This window comes from Lithobates pipiens, unplaced genomic scaffold, assembly GCF_037356315.1.
Source record: "Lithobates pipiens isolate NorthernLeopardFrog02 unplaced genomic scaffold, aLitPip1_a1.2 Scaffold_25, whole genome shotgun sequence".
Taxonomy (NCBI): Eukaryota; Metazoa; Chordata; class Amphibia; order Anura; family Ranidae; genus Lithobates; species Lithobates pipiens.
This window is the reverse complement of record NW_027507787.1, coordinates 108812237-108834967: the sequence shown is the minus strand read 5'-3', so window position 1 is coordinate 108834967 and position 22731 is coordinate 108812237. Positions and strand designations below refer to the sequence as shown.

The following is a 22731-nucleotide window of genomic DNA, read 5'->3' as shown; positions in this document are numbered from 1 at the left end:
ACCATCTTACCCAAATTTATCTATCTCATCCAAGCATTACCTATACATATCCCTCCCTCCTTTTTTAAACAGACACAAGCTCTCTTTACCAAATTTGTCTGGGCTGCTAAGAGACCTAGACTACGTTATTCTCAAATGACTCTTCCCAAGCAATGGGGAGGCCTGGCGCTTCCCGACATTCGCTGCTATTATCTAGCCTCTCATCTCGGACGGATTCTTGACTGGCGCCGCAACAGGACCTCCAAACTTTGGACCACCGTAGAACAATCCCAAACCCGTATACCCCTGCCTGGAGCACTGTGGTGCTATAGGGACCTTCCGACTGCCTTGAAGACGCACCCCCTGATAGGGACGACATTGACGCAGAGTCATAGGGCCGTTACTCAAAAGTCCCTTTTGTCATCTGTATCCCTTTTACTTCCCATTCTGGGTCACCCGAAATTTGAACCGGGTCTCAACCAGACGGACTACACATCTCTTAGAGACTCAGGTCACGATCATGCGGCCAAGTTCCTGGCCGGTGGACGCTGGCCTTCCATTTCAGAACTTTCGACAATGACGGGGACGTATCGGCTCCCTTTCTGGGAGGCCCTACGGTTGCACCATTTCCTTCACTCGTTACCACGGCCGCGGGACTTTGAGCAGCAACTAACCCCTTTTGAGATCTTATGCTCAGGCACAGAACCATTGACCCATATTCTTTCTCAGACTCATGGTCTGTTATCCACACCGCGGGACCCGTCCCGCCTACCCTGCCTAGCTAAATGGGAAAGAGACCTTCAGTGCACTTTCTCGACCGCGCAGGCACAGCGCATTGTCACTCTAGCTCTTAAGTCCTCGTCCTGCACCAAAATTCAGGAAACTAACTTTAAGGTCCTTAACCGCTGGTACCTGACCCCCTCTCGCCTGAGTAAATGCTTCCCCGCCTCTTCGGCACGGTGCTGGCGCTGCAATGAAGAGGAGGGTACTTTGCTCCATGTTTTTTGGACTTGCTCTTGCCTAAGGGGGTTTTGGGATGAGGTCCGCCGCATTACTCAGCAATTTACGGAATATGAGGTCCCGAATGAGGCGGCTTTCTTCCTGCTTCATCACTCCCCGACTCCCGTCCGGCAATATAGGAGATCCCTGGTCTGCCACCTTCTCAATGCAGCTAAAGCGTGCATCCCTCTACATTGGAAGCAAAACTCCCCCCCAAGTGTGGCACATTGGTTGAGGAGAGTGGAGGACGTGCGGAGGCTAGAGGACGTGATTTTAACGGCACAACATAAACAAGAAGTTTTTAAAAAGACCTGGGACGCCTGGTGCCTGTTTATTTTCTCAGTCGAGGGTCAACGCCTATTGGCGTCCTGTCCTTCTTCGCCACCTTGAATGGGGGGATGGCTGGGGCCACCGTCATGTCCATGTCTATTTCTGCCCTCTGAATTTCTTCTATGCTTTCTCTCTACCTTTCTTACCCCCACTTTCCCCCCCCCCCCTTCCTTTTCTCCGACCCTTCTATCTCACTCCTTTGCTTTTAGTTACTAATCCTTCTTAGTCCCGCACTCCTTCTCTCCGGGAGCTCGGGACGCCCCCCCCCCCTCTTAGTTACAGGGGGGGGCGGAGGGGTCGACTCCTGCTACGGTGCTGTTTGACTGGGCGTAGACATGGGCTATTTCTACATATTTTCCTTCCACTTTTTGTTGCACGTACATTGGAATGTTATTTGCTATATCTCATGACCTGTTTTTATTTTTTTTTGTACTGCTGCACCTGTAACATTTGCCCTGTGTGTATGTTTTACTATATGTACTGGGGAGCCTCGACCCCTCTGGAATTCAATAAAATTTTATATTTGAAAAAAAAAAAAAAATAAGCCAAGAAGAAAACATATGTGTATTGGTAGGGCAATGCTATTGCGACCGAAATTGCGGGGAGGTATTGGCTTCCCGGACCCTGCTCTATATTACACAGCGACGCACATGAAACCAGTGGTTGACTGGTGCCGGTGTTCTGCCATATACTGTCCGGCCATGATATAGTGTCTGCGCCGTACTGCGCATGCGCAGTACGGAGCAGACGAAGCTTCGGAAAATCTCTGAAGCTGAACGGCGCCTGCGCGGTGAGTGGAGGTGGTAGCCCCACCTTCCAAACGGACATAGGGTTGTGAATATTAGAGGGCCCCTCGCAGGCGAGCTTTGCTCGCCACGCTTCGGGCTCAGCCTCGCCGCGCTTCGGGCTCAGCCTCGCTGCGCTCGGCTCTTTTATATTCTTACTCTATGTCCACTTGGATAGTAGGGATAGAACCTGGACTCAGTGCGCAGGCGCCGTTCATGCTCGGCAATTTTCAGAATCTGTGTTGCTGTGTACTGCACATGCGCAGTACACAGCGGACACTATGCGATGGGGGACCATATGTGATAAGACACCGGCATGGGGAACTGAAGCTATGGGTCAAGCTAGAGCAGGAGATGGCGTGGGTTCCACTGGCTGGTATGCCTTGGGCGGGGAGGCCATTGGAGCCCTGTGTGACTACTCACCCGTTAATTGGCCCCTCGCTCACCGAGATGGATAGTTTTTTTCACCTTTCCCACCTGACTAACTTCCCTTCTCCTATGACCCCAATTATTGGACATCCTAGATTCCCTCCGGGCCTGTCTGACCAGGCCTTTACCAGGCAAGCCCCGAAAGGGCTTCTGAGAGCAGCCCTATTTCTTGGACCCACGGGCTTGATTCCCATGGGGACCATACTGCTAGAGCAAGTACCTGTTGCAATGGATAGCTGGAGAGCTAGACAGCTAATCCATTTCCTCGGATCACTACCTAACCATTCGTTCTTCTCTAGACAATTCCACCCCTTCGAGGAACTTTGCCTGGATGATGGCCCAATTCGTGGTTCCCTCTCTAGGTCCTACCAAATCCTGACAGACGCACAATCCTCCACGGATCCACCCTTCCTAGCTAAATGGAAAAGGGACTTACAAACTACATTCTCCAAACCACAGAAGGACAGAATACTCTTTTTCGCCCATACAGTGGTGTGAAAAAGTGTTTGCCCCCTTCCTCATTTCCTGTTCCTTTGCATGTTTGTCACACTTAAGTGTTTCGGAACATCAAACCAATTTAAACAATAGTCAAGGACAACACAAGTAAACACAAAATGCAATTTGTAAATGAAGGTGTTTATTATTAAAGGTGAAAAAAAATCCAAACCATCATGGCCCTGTGTGAAAAAGTGATTGCCCCCCTTGTTTAAAAATACCGTATATACTCGAGTATAAGCCGAGATTTTCAGCCTCTTTTTTGAGGCTGAAAGTGCCCCCCTCGGCTTATACTCGAGTCATCGCTGTCTGTCTGCCCGATCAGCGTGTCGAGCAGACAGACAGCGGCCATTCTAGGATTCAAAGGCCGCGCCTCCGTCTCCGCCTTCGCCTGTGATAGGCGGAACACTGAATTTCCCAGCAGTCTGTGTTCCGCCTATCACGGACGTCCTCTCATCCTCGTCCGTAGTATGAGGATGAGCGGACGTCCATGATAGGCGGACCACTGACTGCTGGGAAATTGAGTGTTCCGCCTATCACGGACATCCGATAGGCGGAACACTCAATTTCCCAGCAGTCAGTGGGAAATTGAGTGTTCCGCCTATCACCGACGGAGGCGCGGCTTTTGAATCCTAGAATGGCCACCGACGAAGAGCTGCGGGACGGGCCGGGACGCAGGCCGGGACGGGACGCAGGCCGGGACGGGACGCAGGCCGGGACGGGACGCAGGCCGGGACGGACACAGGCTGGACGGACACAGGCTGGACGGACACAGGCAGGCTGGACACAGGTAGGCTGCACGGACACACACACACACACACACACACACACACACACACACACACGGATGCATGCACACACAGGGATGGATGGACACACACGGATGCATGGACACACACACACACACACACACACACACACACACGGATGCATGCACACACACAGGGATGGATGGACACACACACACACGGATGCATGGACACACACACACACACACGGATGCATGGACACACACACACACACACGGATGCATGGACACACACACACACGGATGCATGGACACACACAGGGATGGACGACACACAGGGATGGACAGGCATGTCTCACCCTCGGCTTATACACGAGTCAATAATTTTTTCCAGTTTTTTGGGGGTAAATTGGGGACCTCGGCTTATATTCGGGTCGGCCTATACTCGAGTATATACGGTACTATAACTGTGGTTGTCCACACCTGAGTTCAATTTCTCTAGCCACACCCAGGCCTGATTATTGCCACACCTGTTCACAATCAAGGCATCACTTAAATAGGACCTGCTTGACACAGTAAGGTCCACTAGAAGATCCTTAAAAGCTACACATCATGCCGAGACCCAAAGAAATTCAGTAACAATTGAGAAAGAAAGTAATTGAGATCTATCAGTCTGGAAAGGGTTATAAAGCCATTTCCAAAGCTTTGGGAATCCAGCGAACCACAGTGAGAGCCATTATCCACAAATGGCGAAGACATGGAACAGTGGTGAACCTTCCCAGGAGTGGCCGGCCGCCCAAAATTACCCCAAGAGCGCAGCGACGACTCATCCCAGAGGTCACAAAAGACCCCACAACAACGTCCAAGGAACTGCAGGCCTCACTTGCCTCAGTTAAGGTCAGCGTTCATGCCTCCACCATCAGGAAAAGACTGGGCAAAAATGGCCTGCATGGCAGAGTTCCAAGGAGAAAACCACTGCTGAGCAAAAAGAACATCAAAGCTCGTCTCAATTTCTCCACAACACATCTTGATGATCCCCAAGACTTTTGGGACAACATTTTGTGGACCGATGAGACAAAAGTGGAACTCTTTGGAAGGTGTGTGTCCAAGTATATCTGGCGTAGAAGGAACACTGCATTTCAGAAAAAGAACATTATACCAACAGTAAAATGTGGTGGTGGTAGTGTGATGGTCTGGGGCTGTTTTGCTGCTTCAGGACCTGGAAGACTTGCCGTGATAAAAGGAACTATGAATTCTGCTGTCTACCAAGAGATCCTGAAGGAGAATGTCCGACCATCTGTTCGTGTACTCAAGCTGAAACGAACTTGGGTTCTGCAGCAGGACAATGATCCTAAACACACCAGCAAGTCCACCACCGAATGGCTGAAGAAAAACAAAATGAAGACTTTGGAGTGGCCTAGCCAAAGTCCTGACCTGAATCCTATTGAGATGTTGTGGTATGACCTTAAAAAGGCCGTTCATGCTCGAAAACCCTCTAATGTAACTGAATTAGGACAATTCTGCAAAGATGAGTGGGCCAAAATTCCTCCAGGACGCTGTAAAAGCCTCATTGCACGTTATCGCAAACGCTTGGTTGCAGTTGTTGCTGCTAAGGGTGGCCCAACCAGTTATTAGGTTTAGGGGGCAATCACTTTTTCACACAGGACCATGATGGTTTGGATTTTTTTTCACCTTTAATAATAAACACCTTCATTTACAAATTGCATTTTGTGTTTACTTGTGTTGTCCTTGACTATTGTTTAAATTGGTTTGATGTTCCGAAACACTTAAGTGTGACAAACATGCAAAGGAACAGGAAATGAGGAAGGGGGCAAACACTTTTTCACACCACTGTAAGTCGTCACTCTGCAGTAAATATCAGGAGATCTCATATAAGCTGATCACACGCTGGTATCGTACACCGGTGGTGTTGGCCAAAATATTCCCAGGTCAATCTGACCGCTGCTGTCACTGTGGGCAACATGCTGGCACCATTCTCCACATTTTTTGGGAATGCCCTAAATTACAAACATTCTGGCAGCCTGTCCTGAGACTCATCCACAAGTTCACAGACATTTCCTTAGCCAATGATCCCGCAGCAGTTCTTCTCAATCTAACTCCTATGTCGAGAAAGCGTTATCATAAGTCCTTACTTAAACATCTCCTCAATGCAGCTAGGGCCTGCATCCCAAGTCAGTGGAAAGAGCAATCTGCTCCAATGGTGACCCAGTGGTTCGCAAGGGTAAATGATATTGAACGAATGGAAGACCTGACTGCCGCAATGAGGGATAAAACGGAGGAGCATGGGAACAGATGGTTCTACTGGACCCAGTTTCGCTTTTCGGAAGAATACCTCCGCGAGACATAGTAAGCTCATGGTGATCGTTGGAGATCGCTGTTCCAAACGTTGGACAGCTGATGAGCTGGTGAGCCGAGGGCGTCTCTTGCTCCCTGGGAGGGGTGGGGTCCCACCCTATCCACTCTACCCACGACACCCCCTTACCCCTTATTTTTCTTTTCTGCCATTTCCTTCCCCAATCTTCTCTTTCCCCTTCTCCCTCCTTTCAGTTCTACTATTTCCCTTCTTAACTCAAAAAAGGGAAAAGAAAATGTATTTGTTCCGACCCCATTTGACTACTACACAATACTCTTCCCCTATCTATGGATATCTAAACTCTTCGAGGGTAGCAGGGCTAGTATCAATAATATTTGAAGTGGTAGAGGATCCCAACGAGATGGAGCTTTAATCTCATCTTCATATGACCGCAAAGCTGTACACGTGCTATTCTCCTCGAACTTCTTACCATTGGCTCTGATATCCATGCAATATGATCGTTTGTTTGTAACTATTTGTATCACACATTCTGTGAAGTTGTCTTTGCATTGTATGTCGCATATTACTAAATAAAAAGAAATAAAAAAAAAGCCTATGGCACCTGGTATTCCCAGGCGGTCTCCCATCCAGGTACTAACCAGGCCCGTCACTGTTTAGCATCCAAGATCAGACGAGATTGGGTGCTTTCAGGGTGATGGGGCCATAGGTGATCTCTTCGGGCACTTTCAACCCTCTTGACAAACGCCAAGATGGTCACCTTGGGAAACAAGTGAAAAAAAAAACAGGTCAATGTCAACAACATAAAAAGAAGAATACGGCACCTGGTATTCCAACGCCATCTCCCATCCAGGTACTAACTAGGCCCAACCCTTCTTAGCCTCAGAGAAGAGAAGAGATAGGGCTCTTTCAGGGTGATGCTGCTGTAAGCGATCTCTTTGGGCACTCTCAACCCTCTTGACAAATGCCAAGATGGTCACCTTGGGAAACAAGCAAAAAAAAAAAACGAATCAACGCCAACAACATAAAAAGAAGCCTACAGGTACTAACCAGGCCCGACTCGTCTTAGCCTCCAAGATCAGACGAGATTGGGTGCTTTCAGAGTGATGTGGCCATAGACAATCTCTTCAGGCACTCTCAACCCGCTTTACTCCACGCCGCCGGCAGCGGTACGAGTGAACGAGTGGTGCTCGGACTCTTTCCCCATAACTAATGGGACGAGGCAGGGGTGCCCTCTGTCTCCCCTCATTTTTATTCTGACACTGGAACCACTTATGTGTCACGTTCGGAATGACCCGAATATTACTGGCATATCCAAACCCTCGGCACACCACACCACAAAATTGCGGCGTACGCTGACGATCTAATTTTTTCCGTCTCCAATCCACACATTTTGCTTCCCAAATATACTTGCGTCTCTACAGCGATACGGCAGCCTATCAAACTATAAAATCAATTGCGCCAAGTCAGCTGTATTGAATATATCTGTCCCGGATGGTGAGGCCAAGAGGCTCCGCTCCTCTTAATTTTGTCCCTCTCCTGGATAGACTGAATTCTGATTTGGGAAACTGGCATGCTTTAACACTGACCTGGTTCGGGCGCTGTAATGCATTCAAAATGACGGCCCTCCCGCGGATCTTATACATGTTCCAGACATTACCGATCTGGTTACCCCCAATTTTTTTCAGACAACTCAGGTGCTGCTCCGGGACTTTATTTGGGCATGTAGTGGGAGCTACGTTGGCTGTTGTGCGGAGGTTGTTCCGCTGCACACACATTGCTCCCCTGCCATCACCAATGACTCCGGTTATAGGTTATCCAGACTTCCCACCGGGATTTACCAGCAAGAAACTGCGACAGTTGACAGTGGTGGGGAAACAGCGTCTGGGAGAGGTGTGGCCCTCGGGAGGGCTCCCGACCACGCAAACTGTCGCCGAGCTTTCTGACCCTCCGCTTGACTTGTTTAGTGCTTATCAACTTCGTCACTTTCTTCTGGCCATACAAAGGGCCCCCGACACTCCTAGAGACCTGACACCCTATGAATCCATCTGTCACAAAAGGGAACCTGTGCGACACACCCTCTCCCTCCTGTACAACCTATTGAGTAGTCAGGAGGAGGAGTCGACCCCCACCATTTATCCACAAATGGGACAGGGACTTAGGCATCACATTTACCCCACAACAGATAGGGAAGATCCTGACCTTAGTACATAAAGCTTCCATCGCAAACCAATATCAAGAATCAGGATACAAGATAGTCTCACGCTGGTATAGAGTCCCATACCTTCTGAATAAAATGGATAGATCGATCCCGGATGTTTGTTGGAGGTGAAATTCAGATACGGGGGCCATGGGACACCTTTTCTGGGCATGCCCGGCCTTGAGGAACTTTTGGGTTCCCAGCAGCGTGCCTTCTACACTTGACCGAACAGCCTGTTCGAAAATACAAAAAAACCCTCACGATGCAACTCCTGAATGCTGCCCGGGCCTGCATTCCCGCACTGTGGAGGCAGCCTCAGCCCCCATCCAAGGTGCTGTGGTATTCCAAAGTCAATCATATTCTCCGGATGGAAGAATTGACCGCCACCCTTCACAACACTGAAGAGGCATTTAGTGTTACATGGAGGCCCTGGAGGTATTTTACTGGTACTCGAGACTACGTTCGGGAGATGAGCAGTGCCTCTGTCCCAGAAAACGACTGAACATCTAACGTTTACCTACGTAGGCCATGTCTGCCCTGGGTGGCATTCCCCCCCTCCCTTTTTGTCTTTATTTTTCTTTTTTTCCCGCCGCCATCCCCCCACCTCCTCTCTCTCTGTCTTTGCACTCTCTTCTTCCCCCGTCCTCCCTTTTGACTATGCCTTGTCTCCTTACTAGCCTTCGGGACCCAGAAGAACCCCAGGGTTCTGGACATGACCGGCTCATATTTTACTCTGGTTCACGTAGGTCATGATAAGCTGGCTCGCTGTGGTCCCAGTTGTTCTCCATGATTACATTTGTCTGAACGGAGCTGCACTACTCCGTTACTCAGTAGTTCTGTACTACATGTCGGAGGTGGGGTTTCTCTCTTTTCTGCATGAAACCGTAGGACTCCCCTCTGAGAACCCAGAGTTATTTGGCTGCCTATTTTTTGTTACCATGTAATTGTGACCCTGGGTCATGCTGTATGGTTGACTGTTATATTTATGTTCTACTTAATAAAAGAATAATAAAATTAAAAAAAATAAGTCAATGCCAACAACTTAAAACTAAAGCCTATGGCATCGAGAAATCCCAGGCGGTCTCCCATCCAGGTACTAACCAGGTCCCAACCCTGCTTAGCCTCTGAGATCAAATGCACGCTCAACCCTCTTGACAAACGCCAAGATGGTCACCTTGGGAAACAAACAAAAAAAACAAGTCAACAACATAAAAAGAAGCCTGCAGCATTTGGAAAACCCAGGCGGTCTCCCATCCAGGTACAAACCAGGCCCAAATTAAAACAAAAAAGTGTGGCGCTTAGGTGGCAACAAACCACATGAACCAGTAAGGCACTAATTCAAGCAAAGAAAATTACATACACTTCAAAAAAAAGAAATTATGTGTAAATTCCGTTGTATATTAAGAGATTTTACTCCCAGGTGGAAGAGTGCATGAACCTCATGCACACAAAAGGTTAAGGTAAATAAAATTAATTTAACATATACAGTCCATCAAGTGAACGTCTAACAGTCCTTGAAATGTGTAATATCAATCACAATTCCAAACTTGAGGTGACGTGAAAAAAGGTGAAATTCAACTTCTGATGTGTAGAATACCACCACCACCGTGATAAAGAAGGGGAGAGGAGGCTTACCAAATGACGTGGACTCAGAGGAAGGCTTACACCGCTCGAGTCATATGGGCCTGTAGGTTAGCAAACCAGATAATCATACATCTAGTATGTAATCTCCCGCAAGTCTTCAGGTCATGAAATCATCCGTAGCGATCCTCCTATAGTGCTCATCCCACGAAAATAGGGGGCTCAGGTCCTGGGTATGCAGAGCGCTCAGCTTCAAGGGATGGCCAACGTGAGTAATATGAGGGACACTCCTCACCCCTGCCCCCACCTACCAGATCTGACTTTCATCCCCTTGCCCTCTCTGCCCGGTCATCTGGTGGCAGTTTTATGCACTCCCTGGCCCCCACCCATTCATAATCCTTACCGACCTTTCCTTCGGCTGCTCACAGGAACACACTGGATGACTTGTCTAATTAACCAACTTGTACAAGACACCGCTATCCTCCTGTCTGACACCAGTCCCCCTTGGAGGCTTTACCCCTCACTGTTTGGGTGGTCCCTGCCTCTCCCTGGATGCTCCACATATACCACAACGACATTGTCAGAGGGGCACCACTTGACAGGACACGGGGCTGTCATGCCGGTGGCATCTCCCATTGGAGGAAGGGATGATGGCCCCAACCCCTTGCCAGCAAGTTCTTTCATGTACAGTCCAGGGCGGCTCATCTTCCCTTCTGGAGTCTTGAGATGGGGGAGTTGCACTTTGGGGGGTCTGAGTGATACCTAGTGCGCTGTACTGGAAGGGCCTGACATTCCCGCATATGTGTCCCCTCCCCCTGGTTGCGCCCCTCGTCCCCCCCTCTGGCTCCCACCTACTCTTTGCCGACATTGCCTTCTGCAGCTTTCGGGGACCCTGGATGACTTATTTATTGAGCCTATTGGTACGAGACACTGCTTCCCTCCAGGGTGACTCTTGACCCCCCTGGAGGATTTACCCCTTACTGTTTGGGCAGTCCCAGCCTCCCTCTGGATGCTCTACACAGCCCCCGATGGCGATGCAGGAGAGACACTAATTGGCGGGCCCCAGGACTGCTGCTCGGGTGAAGTCTCCCGTTGGATGGCCCCAGCCCCTTGCCTGCCGGATTTTCTATGCACCGACCAGGGCTGCTCCTCTTTCATCTTGATGTGGTGACCATGGAGGGGAGGAGTTGAAATTTATGGGGTCCGGGTGTTTGCTGGTGGGAGTGCGCTAAAGGACTTGACATTTCCGCATTTTTGTCCCCTCTCCCCGGTTTCCCCCCTCCCTCCCCCCCCCCCTTCCCACCCTTCCCTTCCCTCCTTTCCCTTCCCTCCTTTCCCTCCCCTCCTTTCCCTCCCCTCCTTTCCCTCCCCCTTTCCCCCCTTCCACTCCCCCTTTCCCCCCTTCCCTGCCCCTTTTCCCCCCGGGGCGTGGACGGGGGAGAGGGGGTAAGGAGAGGACAATCTGCCAAAGGGAGAAATGCATTTGTTCGGGGACTGCATGTACTTTAGGGGTATGGGACGGGGGGTGGTGGATCCCATTCTGTGATGCCTTTTCTGTTGTGACGGGCTCCCTCGTGCATGCCTACGTTTAGTGCAAGCCGAGGCGACCCCTCAGTGCTGACAGTTATATGCTCTACCTCTGTTTTGGTTATACTATTGTTTTTTGGTTATATGATGTTACTGATTGTCTTTTATTTGCATACCGGTATCAGACGTGACATTTACCACTGCCGAGACTGGGGGGACTAGGATTCGGGGGCTCCCTCTCCGACCTGTCTACCCACCAACCCAAGTAGGACAGCGCTTTAAACCCAGTGTACATCTGGTAAGCGCTATAGCATAATTGTGCTGTTTTAGTATACCCTTCCTGTACTGTTGAGTGCGGACAACCCTTAATTTCCCTCTCCCCCTGGGGTTGAGGTGCCCGGCCTCTTTTTCCCTTTACCTTTCCTTCCATTTGCCCTTCCTTTCTCCCCCTTAGTTCCCGCCATGCATTACCTACCCAAAACCTACCTTGGTTCAACTTTCTTTGCTTTTCTCTGACGTCCCCCTCCCCCTCCCCCTCCCCGAGGAGCGATGGCAGACTCAGTCAAGGTCACCTCTCTAAACGTTAAGGGACTGAACTCCCCTGAAAAACGGTGGATCCTCCTGTGAGAACTGAAGACTTCCTGTACTGATGTGGCCTTTATACAAGAAACACATTTTAAAAATACTACCCTCCCCTTTCTATGGTCGAGATCCTTCCCTAAGGTCTACCACTCTACTAACCCCTCCTCTAAGACCAAGGGAGTCTCCATTCTGATCTCTAGCAGGCTCCCCTGGGTTCCCCAGGATTCTCTGGTGGACCCTGGGGGCCGATATCTTTTTCTTAGGGGCCACATTGGAGAGCGCCTTTTTACATTTGCCACTGTGTACGCTCCCAATGATCACCAAGACACGTTTCTCAGAACTACCCTGCACAGATTATGTGACTTTCGGGAGGGCCAGTTGATATTAGGTGGGGACTTTAATGTCCCCTTTCGCCATCGGTTGACACTTCTGCCTCTTGCTCCTCGCTCCTCATTTCCTCTAGAAAGCGGATTACTAAGTGTTTACTGAATGACCAATTAGTTGATGTCTGGCGTCTGCAACACTCTGGGGAAAGGGACTGCTCTTTTTGCTCTTCCCCTCACAAATCATACTTGAGGATAGACTTCTTCTTGATTCCACATGACCAACTGCACTTGGTGAGCTCTTCCTCCATCGGCCATATTACTTGGTCCGACCACGCTCCTGTAGCCCTTACCTACACCCTCTCTAGGAACCCCTCACCTAGGTCTCTATTCTGGCACCTTAATGAGAGCCTCCTCCAGATACCGGAAGTTTTAGCAGATGTGACCAGGGAATTGGACCTTTATTTCCAAGAAAACTAAACGCAGGACTGTGACCCGGGGATAATTTGGGAGGCTCACAAGTCAGTACTCCGCAGGGTACTTATCAGGCACAGGGCGCGCATCAAACGAACACGGAAGGAACAGCTTGCTAATCTGTTTCGTGAACTTGCCTCTGTGGAAGCGAAACATAAACATACCCCCTTACGGACCTTAGAGATTGAATTGGGGACACTCCGTACCCATATTGCTGACCTACTCCATTATAAAGCGAAAGCGGCACTCCAGTTTTGTCGTAAACTGACGTAGGAGTCAGGGGACAAATGTGGAAAAATCTTAGCCAGGTCAGTAAAGGAGTTGAAATCTGGCTCTTACATACCACAGTTGATAGATGAGAATGGCCAGAGGGCCTCTACCCCAACCCAAATAGCCGAAGTCTTTGAAAAATGTTACTCTGATCTCTACAACCTGCCCGATTCAGGGTCTGGACAGGACAATATAGACAGATATGTAACCGGTTCTGGTCTACCAACCCTCTCATCGGAATCACGGGAGTACTTGGAGGACCCGATCACACTGGAAGAAGTCCAGACGGCGGTGGGACCTCCGAAGGTGGGTAAGGCTCCGGGCCCTGACGGATATACCGCACAATAATTTAAGACCTTCCTCCCTATTCTCGGCCCGCGCTTGGTGAATTTATTTAATACTCTGAGCTCGAATGGGGATTTTCCTGAGGATACCCTTAGAGCCCACATCGCGTTGATACCTAAGGAGGGCCTATGTGGGAGCTACAGACCCATTTCCCTCCTAAATTCGGTCCTAAAACTATTCTCTAAAATCCTCGCCACGTGATTGGCACATCACTTGCAGTCCCTTATACATATTGACCAGTTAGGTTTTATTCCCACCAGGGAAGATAGGGACAACACCATTAAGGTGCTTGCCCTGATCCATAAAGCAAAGTCATCTGGGACCCCTTGTCTTTTCATGAGTACTGATGCTGAGAAGGCTTTTGATCGGGTCAAATGGACATTAATGTTCTCGGTCCTTCGCCATATAGGTCTGAGTGAACGGATGCTGGCATGGATAAGTAAGATATACTCACGCCCTTCAGCTCAAGTCAAAGCGAATGGGGTTCTCTCATCTCCCCTTGACATCAGGAATGTCATTGGAACCCTTTCTCTCCACAATTCGACAAAACTCAGACATAACGGGACTCCAAATGGGTACTATTGAGTGCAAGATATCTGCCTACGTGGATGACATGCTGTTCTCGCTGACGAATCCCAGAGTTTCCTTGCCAAATCTCCTTCGGGAATTCCAGATATACGGGATACTTCGTGAAATCAAAGGCCATGGGGGTTGCAGTCCCCCCGCAAACGTTAATAGACTTACAGTCCAATTTTCGATTTAAATGGACCCATACAGCCCTTAAGTACTTAGGTACTTACATTCCACCGGACATCGCGCGTACGTTTATGTTGAACTTCCCCCCACCCCTTGTCACTAAGATCCGCAGTTTGCTTCACGGGTGGCATTCTGGCCTCCATTCCTGGTTCAGGAGATGCAATCTCATTAAAATGAACATACTCCCTAAATTTACTTATCTTTTCCAAGCTCTCCCGATCCAGATTCCAGTCCTGTTTTTTAAGCAAGCTCAATCCTTGCTCACTCAATTTAACTGGGCCCACAAAAATCCCAGACTTAAGCGGTCACAGCTGACATTGTCTAAACAACAGGGAGGGTTGGTTCTCCCTGACTTGCGACGCTACTACCTGGCCTCCCATCTGGGGCGTGTATTGGACTGGAATCGAAACAAACTTTCTAAGCTCACTCCCGTATTCCGCTAAGAAGCGCCATGTGGTGCCATAAGTATTTACCCACAGAATTTATGTCACATCCCACTATAGGGGTTTAGTTGAAAGTCAGTCACCTGATCGCTACCCAAAACACACTCCCGTCTTTGACTTCCCCCCTATTCCCTATACGTGGCCATCCAACCTTTGAACTGGGGACCCACTTAGAAATTCCAACCTAGACAATGCGTCTAAATTCGTCATTGATGGAAAATGGCCTTCTTTCTCAACCCTAACAGATCCGACAGGGCTTTTCCAACTGCCTTTTTGGAGAGTGGCGCAACGACATCATATTCTCCATTCCATCCCCAATCCTCAAACGTTCGCCCGCCCTCAGACGGAGTTTGAGACTCTATGCAGGAGCGAAGGCCCTTTGGCCCACATTCTCTCTCAAACAGATTACCCACACTTAACCTGTCTGTCCAACTGGGAAAAGGACCTTAATTGCTAATTTTCTCCAGCACAGAGACAACGCATTATCACTTTGGCTCTCAAAATGTCGCTGTGCACGAAGATACAGGAGACGAATTTTAAACTTCTCACCAGGTGGTATTTGACACCATCAAAGCTGCATAAATGTTTCCCCTCTTCCTCGAACATATGCTGGAGGTGTGGAGAAGAAGAGGGCACGTTGCTGCACATTTTTTGGTCCTGCCCCAGCTTGGTGGACTTCTGGACAGAGATCCGATGCATAACACAAAAATTCACAGACTTCTCCATCCAGGAAGAGGCTGCATTCTTTCTCTTGCACCATTCACAGATTCCCATTAAGAAGTACAAAAAAATCAATTTTACGGCATGTGATAAATGCGGCGAAATCCTGCATCCCTCTCTATTGGAAAAAATGTTCCCCCCCTTTCATTACTCACTGGCTTAGGAAAATAGAGGACATTAAAAAAAATGGAGGACTTGAGGTAAACAAGAATTTTTTAAACAAACCTGAGACATCTGGAATACCTTTATATTCTCGCTGGAAGGATGTCACCTGCTATCGCCTTAGTGCTCTGAGCTTTCCTTGACTGGCCCCTTGGACAGTGGCTGCCATCGTGTCTCGTCCCCTCTTCTCCTTTTCTGATCTTTCAACCCTTCTCTTTTCTGCCTTCCTCCCCTATCTCTCACCCCCTCCACCCCCTCTCTCTTTTGGAAAGAGTAACGGTTAACGGATGGGTGTCGGACCCTTTTCAGCTGGGCCGTGGCACACGTCAGGGTTGTCTCCTATGTTATATGCTTTGGCGGCAGAACCGTTGGCTGCTGCACTTCGGGCACACCAGGCTGTAGTAGGCCTCCGACGCGGTTCTCTGGTGGAATCGGTAAGTATGTATGCGGATGATACTTTACTGTATTTAGAGGACTCGGGTCGGTCATTGGAGGCTGCCCTGGGGGTCATAGAGGAGTTTGGTGGTCATTCCGTTCTGCGTATTAATTGGACCAAGTCGCAGGTTCTACCCATTGACTTGTTCTCCCCGGACCAGGATGCAGCTTCTCTCCCGCTCTCCAGGGTATCCTCCATTCAGTATTTGGGAGTGCAGGTTACGAGGGAACCTGGGGAGTATATTCATCTTAATCTTGAACCACTGCTTCTGTATGTGCGGGAGAAGACTAAGGCATGGTCCCGTCTCCCCATTGGGGTTATGGGACGGATCAATATTACTAAAATGATCCTCCTGCCGAAACTCCTTTATGTACTTTGGCATTCCCCTGTCATGGTCCCCGTGGCGTTCTTTAAAACATTAGACGGTGTCTTAAACACCTTTATCTGGGGCCCATCTAGACATAAGTTGGCATGGAACACACTTAAAACCCGACCTCTATGGGGGGACTGGCTCTCCCTGATTTCGACACATACTACATAGCAGCCCAAATTTCCCATTTTTATCACCTCCATAGAGCGGATAGTCACAGATATCAGGCCTTGGTGGGCGGGAGGACTGAATCCCTTGTTGATACTCCCCTTCAGATGATTTTTCGGGGTGGTGGGGTTAGGGATGCCCGGTCCCGGATCCTGCCACACCACCGGAGTATTTGGAAACTAGCCCTTAGATTACTGGGAGCTGACTATTACCACTCACATACACCGCTATGGCGCAACCCCCTGCTTCGTGAGTTGTCTGGCTTACCAGATGTAGACTTGTGGGCTTCTAGAGGGATACTTTTTCTGTATCAGGTGGTGACTCCTATGGGGGTAAGGGATTTTCCCTCCCTACAAGTGGAATTTAACATACCCCCTCATATGCACTTTCGCTACTTGCAATTGCGACACGCGCTTCGTGCGCAATTTGCTCAGGACTTCCCGAATGTACAGTCGCTGGCTTTGACAGATGTAATTATGGGAGACGAACCGGCTAAATTGATCTCGACTCTATACGGCCTACTCCGGGCCCGCTTGGTGGCGCAAACCACTGAACGGGCCAGGTTGAGATGGGAAGAGGACATAGGTCCCTTTGATGGGGAGGAATGGGAGGATGCCCTTGAGAACATTCAACAGGCTTCGCTTAGCCTACCTGACCGACTAACGCAGTACTATGTGATACACAGGTCCTATCTCACCCCTATCCGGATAGCTAAGTATCATCCTGACTATAACCCGAAGTGTCCCCGTTGCTCTTGTACGACTGGTACTTTCTATCATCTTCTCTGGCAATGCCCATTGGTCCAGGAGTATTGGGGGCAGATTGTCAGGTTTCTACATGACCACATGGGTTCACCCCTTCAACTTGACCCTAAGAGTTGCCTACTTAGTATATTTCCTGATACCTCTGTTGATCAATACTTGGCTACATTTTTGCACTCTACGCTGTTTTGCCGCACGAAAGCTTGTGGCTAAATACTGAATGCGTCCAACCATGCCTACAATGCGGGAATGGGTAATGGGCATTAATAGTAAGCTACCCTTGATTAAACTGGTGTATAGAAATCGTGGGTGTCCAGCCAAATACCACAAAATATGGGATAGGTGGGTGGAAAATCTGCATACGTGTGTGGAGTGAGCTATATTGGAGTCTATACTATCATTGTCAGGAATTTTCCTTAATGTAAGATGTATTACTGTCCGTCACCTATGAAGAGGCTAATGTTTGTACCTACTGTAATATCTTGTTATAACTGAGTTGTTCAATAAACTTGTGCTGTTAAAAAAAAAAAAAAAAAAAAAAAAGAAGCGCCATGTGGTGCTATAAGTAATTACCCACAGAATTTATGTCACATCCCACTATAGGGGCTTAGTTGAAAGTCAGTCACCTGATCGCTACCCAAAACACTCACGTCTTTGACTTCCCCCCTATTCCCTATACGTGGCCATCCAACCTTTGAACTGGGGACCCACTTAGAAATTCCAACCTAGACAATGCGTCTAAATTCGTCATTGATGGAAAATGGCCTTCTTTCTCAACCCTAACAGATCCGACAGGGCTTTTACAACTGCCTTTTTGGAGAGCGGTGCAACAACATCATTTTCTCCATTCCATCCCCCAATCCTCAAACGTTCGCCCGCCCTCAGACGGAGTTTGAGACTCTATGCAGGAGCGAAGGCCCTTTGGCCCACATTCTCTCTCAAACAGATTACCCACACTTAACCTGTCTGTCCAACTGGGAAAAGGACCTTAATTGCTCATTTTACCCAGCACAGAGACAACACATTATCACTTTGGCTCTCAAAATGTCGCTGTGCACGAAGATACAGGAGACGAATTTTAAACTTCTCACCAGGTGGTATTTGACACCATCAAAGCTGCAGAAATGTTTCCCCTCTTCCTCGAACATATGCTGGAGGTGTGGAGAAGAAGAGGGCACGTTGCTGCACATTTTTTGGTCCTGCCCCAGCTTGGTGGACTTCTGGACAGAGATCCGATGCATAACACAAAAATTCACAGACTTCTCCATCCAGGAAGAGGCTGCATTCTTTCTCTTGCACCATTCACAGATTCCCATTAAGAAGTACAAAAAAATCAATTTTACGGCATGTGATAAATGCGGCGAAATCCTGCATCCCTCTCACTGGCTTAGGAAAATAGGGGACATTAAAAAAAATGGAGGACTTGATCCTCACATCACAAGGTAAACAAGAATTTTTTAAACAAACCTGGGACATCTGGAATACCTTTATATTCTCGCTGGAAGGATGTCGCCTGCTATCGCCTTAGTGCTCTGAGCTTTCCTTGACTGGCCCCTTGGACAGTGGCTGCCATCGTGTCTCGTCCCCTCTTCTCCTTTTCTGATCTTTCAGCCCTTCTCTTTTCTGCCTTCCTCCCCTATCTCTCACCCCCTCCACCCCCTCTCTCTTTTGGAAAGAGTGGAAAATTGGGAATGACGGCCCCACACCCCCCTCTGGATGGAATATGCCGGAGGGACCTGGGGTTTGTGTGACCCTGGATCTTGGTACAGTACTTTATCCGTGCCTCGAATCATTGTGATTGATGGAAGGCAGACTCACAGTTGCGAATATACCTGTATCAAGTATTGTTCAGCTGCTTTTTGCTCTGTATTTCTCTGTTGCATTATGTACTCGGGGGACCGTCTTCCCCTATTTGGAGAAAAAATTATATTTGAAAAAAAAAAGAAGCCTACGACACCTGGTATTCCCAGGCGGTCTCCCATCCAGGCATTAACCAGGCCCGACCCTGCTTAACCTCCAAGATCAGACAAGATGGAACAGATTCAGGGTGATGTGGCCGTAGCCAATATCTTCAGGCACTCTCAACTCTCTTGACAAACACCAAGATGGTCACCTTGGAAACAAGCGGAAAAAAATAGGTCAACGGCAACAACATAAAAAGAAGCCTACGGCATCTGGAAATCCCAGGCGGTCTCCCATCCAGGTACTAAACTGGTCCCAACCCTGCTTAGCCTCTGAAATCAGATGAGATTGGGCTCTTTCAGGGTGGTGTGGCCATAGGAGATTTCTTCAGGCACTCTCAACCTTGACTAACGCCAATATGGTCACCTTGGGAAACAAACAAAAAAAAGTCAACGCCAACAACATGAGAAGAAGTCTACAGCACCTAGTATTCCCAGGTGGTCTCCCATCCAGGTATTAACAAGGCCCGACCCTGTTTAGTCTCTGAGATCAGATGAGATCTGGTGCTTTCAGGGTTATGTGGCCATAGGCGAGCTCTTCAGGCGCTCTCAACCCTCTTGACAAACACCAAGATGGTCACCTTGGAAAACAAAAAAAAAAAAAAAAACAAGTCAACGCCAACAACATAAAAAGAAGCCTTCAGCACCTAGTATTCCCAGGTGGTCTCCAATCCAGGTACTAGCAAGGCCCGACCCTGTTTAGCCTCTGAGATCAGAGGAGATCGGGCGCTTTCAGGCTTATGTGCCCATAGGCAATCTCTTTGGGCACTCTCAACCCTCTTGACAAATGCCAAGATAGTCACCTTGGGAAACAAGCGGAAATAAAACAGGTCAATGTCAACAACATAAAAAGAAGACTACGGCACCTGGTATTCCAAAGCCATCTCCCATCCAGGGACTAACTAGGCCCAACCCTTCTTAGCCTCAGAGATGAGAAGAGATAGGGCTCTTTCAGGGTGATGCTGCTGTAAGCGAACTCTTTGGGCACTCTCAACCCTCTTGACAAATGCCAAGATGGTCACCTTGGGAAACAAGCGGAAAAAAAACAAAACGAATCAACGCCAACAACATAAAAAGAAGCCTACAATAACTGGTATTCCCAGGTGGTCTCCCATCCAGGTACTAACCAGGCCTGACTCTTCTTAGCCTCCAAGATCAGACGAGATTGGGTGCTTTCAGAGTGCTCGGACTCTTTCCCCATCACTAATGGGACGAGGCAGGGGTGCCCTCTGTCTCCCCTAATTTTTATTCTGACACTGGAACCACTTATGTGTCACGTTCGGAATGACCCGAATATTACTGCCATATCCAAACCCTCGGCACACCACAAAATTGCGGCGTACGCTGACGATCTAATTTTTTTCGTCTCCAATCCACACATTTCGCTTCCCAATATACTCGCGGCTCTCCGGCGATACGGCAGCCTATCAAAATATAAAATCAATTGCGCCAAGTCGGCTGTATTGAATATATCGGTCCCGGATGGTGAGGCCAAGAGGCTACGCTCCGCTTTTCCATTCTACTGAGCTGAAAAATCTATACGTTACCTGGGCGTTGACATCGCAGCGGATTTGGCGCAATTGTACCCGCTTAATTTTGTCCCTCTCCTGAATAGACTGAAATCTGATTTGGGAAACTGGCATGCTTTAACACTGACCTGGTTCGGGCGCTGTAATGCATTCAATATGACGGCCCTCCCGCGGATCTTATACTTGTTCCAGACATTACCGATCCGGCTACCCCCAATTTTTTTCAGACAACTGCAGGTGCTGCTCCGGGACTTTATTTGGGCGCGCAAACCGCCCAGAGCCCGTTTGCAATTGCTTGCCAGACCAAAGGACAAGGGGGGTCTGGGTCTCCCAGATCTGAGACAATACAACAGAGCGACTCTGCTAGCGAGAGTCGTTGATTGGCATTGTAATGGCCCACACAAGCAGTGGGTGGAGATGGAGATTGAGGATGGATCCATTCCCCTATTGACCTCCCCGTGGCTCCTGTCCTCCCTACCAAAAGACCTCAGAGATCACCCCGTAGTGGGAGCTACGTTGGCTGTTGTGCGGAGGTTGTTCCGCTGCACACACATTGCTCCCCTGCCGTCACCAATGACTCTGATTATAGGTAATCCAGACTTCCCACCGGGATTTACCAACAAGAAACTGCGACAGTTGACAGTGGTGGGGAAACAGGGTCTGGGAGAGGTGTGGCCCTCGGGAGGGCTCCCGACCACGCAAACTGTCGCCGAGCTTTCTGACCCTCCGCTTGACCTGTTTAATGCTTATCAACTTCGTCACTTTCTTCTGGCCATACAAAGGGCCCCCTACACTCCTAGAGACCTGACGCCCTATGAATCCATCTGTCACAAAATGGAACCTGTGCGACACACCCTCTCCCTCCTGTACAACCAATTAAGTAGTCAGGAGGAGGAGTCGACCCCACCATTTATCCACAAATGGGAGAGGGACTTTGGCATCACATTTACCCCACAACAGATAGGGAAGATCCTGACAATAGTACATAAAGCTTCCATCGCAAACCAATATCAAGAATCAGGATACAAGATAGTCTCACGCTGGTATAGAGTCCCATACCTTCTGAATAAAATGAATAGATTGATTCCGGATGTTTGTTGGAGGTGCAATTCAGATACGGGGACCATGGGACACATTTTCTGGGCATGCCTGGCCTTGAGGAACTTTTGGGTGGAGGTGACCGGGACGATAAAAACTCTCAGAAATGTAGATATCGCAGACAACCCAGCAGCGTGCCTTCTACACTTGACCGGACAGCCTGTTCGAAAATACAAAAAAACCCTCACGATGCAACTCCTGAACGCCACCCGGGCCGGCATTCCCACACTGTGGAGGCAGCCTCAGCCCCCATCCAAGGAGCTGTGGTATTCCAAAGTCAATCATATTCTCCGGATGGAAGATTTGACCGCCACCCTTCACAACACTGAAGAGGCATTTAGTGTTACATGGAGGCCCTGGAGGTATTTTACTGGTACTTGAGACTACATTCGGGAGGTGAGCAGCGCCCCTTTTTAGGCTTTTAGGCTCTTTCAGGGTGATTTGGCTGTAGGCACTCTCTTTGGGCACTCTGAAGCCTCTTGACAAGAGCCAAGATGGTCACCTTGGGAAACAAGCTAAAAAAAACAGGTCAAAGCCAACAACATAAAAAGAAGCCTACGGCATCCAGTATTCCCAGGCGATCTCCCAATCAAGACACTAACCAGACCAGATCCTTCTATGGCACCTGGTCTTCCCAGGCAGTCTCCCATCCAGGTACTAACTAGGTCTGACGCTGCTTAGCCTCTGAAATCAGACGAGATTGGGTGCTTTCAGGTTGATGTGGCCATAAGCGTTCTCTTCAAGACACGCCCAACCCTGTTGACAAACGCCAAGATGGTCGCCTTGAGAAACAAGCAAAAAAAACAGGTCAAAGCCAACAACATAAAAAGAAGCCTATGGGCTTACAGCGGACCTTAAAAGATGGGACCCACTAGCTCTGTCATGGTTCGGACGCTGTAATGTGTTGAAGATGAACGCGATGCCACGA

General features: G+C 48.9%; 4 pseudogenes; all 4 read right to left on the bottom strand.

Moving 5' to 3' along the window:
• Positions 1–6689: 6689 nt before the first annotated feature.
• On the bottom strand, positions 6690–6808 carry LOC143931177 (5S ribosomal RNA; annotated as a pseudogene).
• A 12352-nt stretch (positions 6809–19160) lies between these two features.
• On the bottom strand, positions 19161–19279 carry LOC143932164 (5S ribosomal RNA; annotated as a pseudogene).
• Positions 19280–19377: 98 nt separating this feature from the next.
• Positions 19378–19497, bottom strand: LOC143932120 (5S ribosomal RNA; annotated as a pseudogene).
• Positions 19498–19589: 92 nt separating this feature from the next.
• Positions 19590–19708, bottom strand: LOC143931233 (5S ribosomal RNA; annotated as a pseudogene).
• Positions 19709–22731: the final 3023 nt, after the last annotated feature.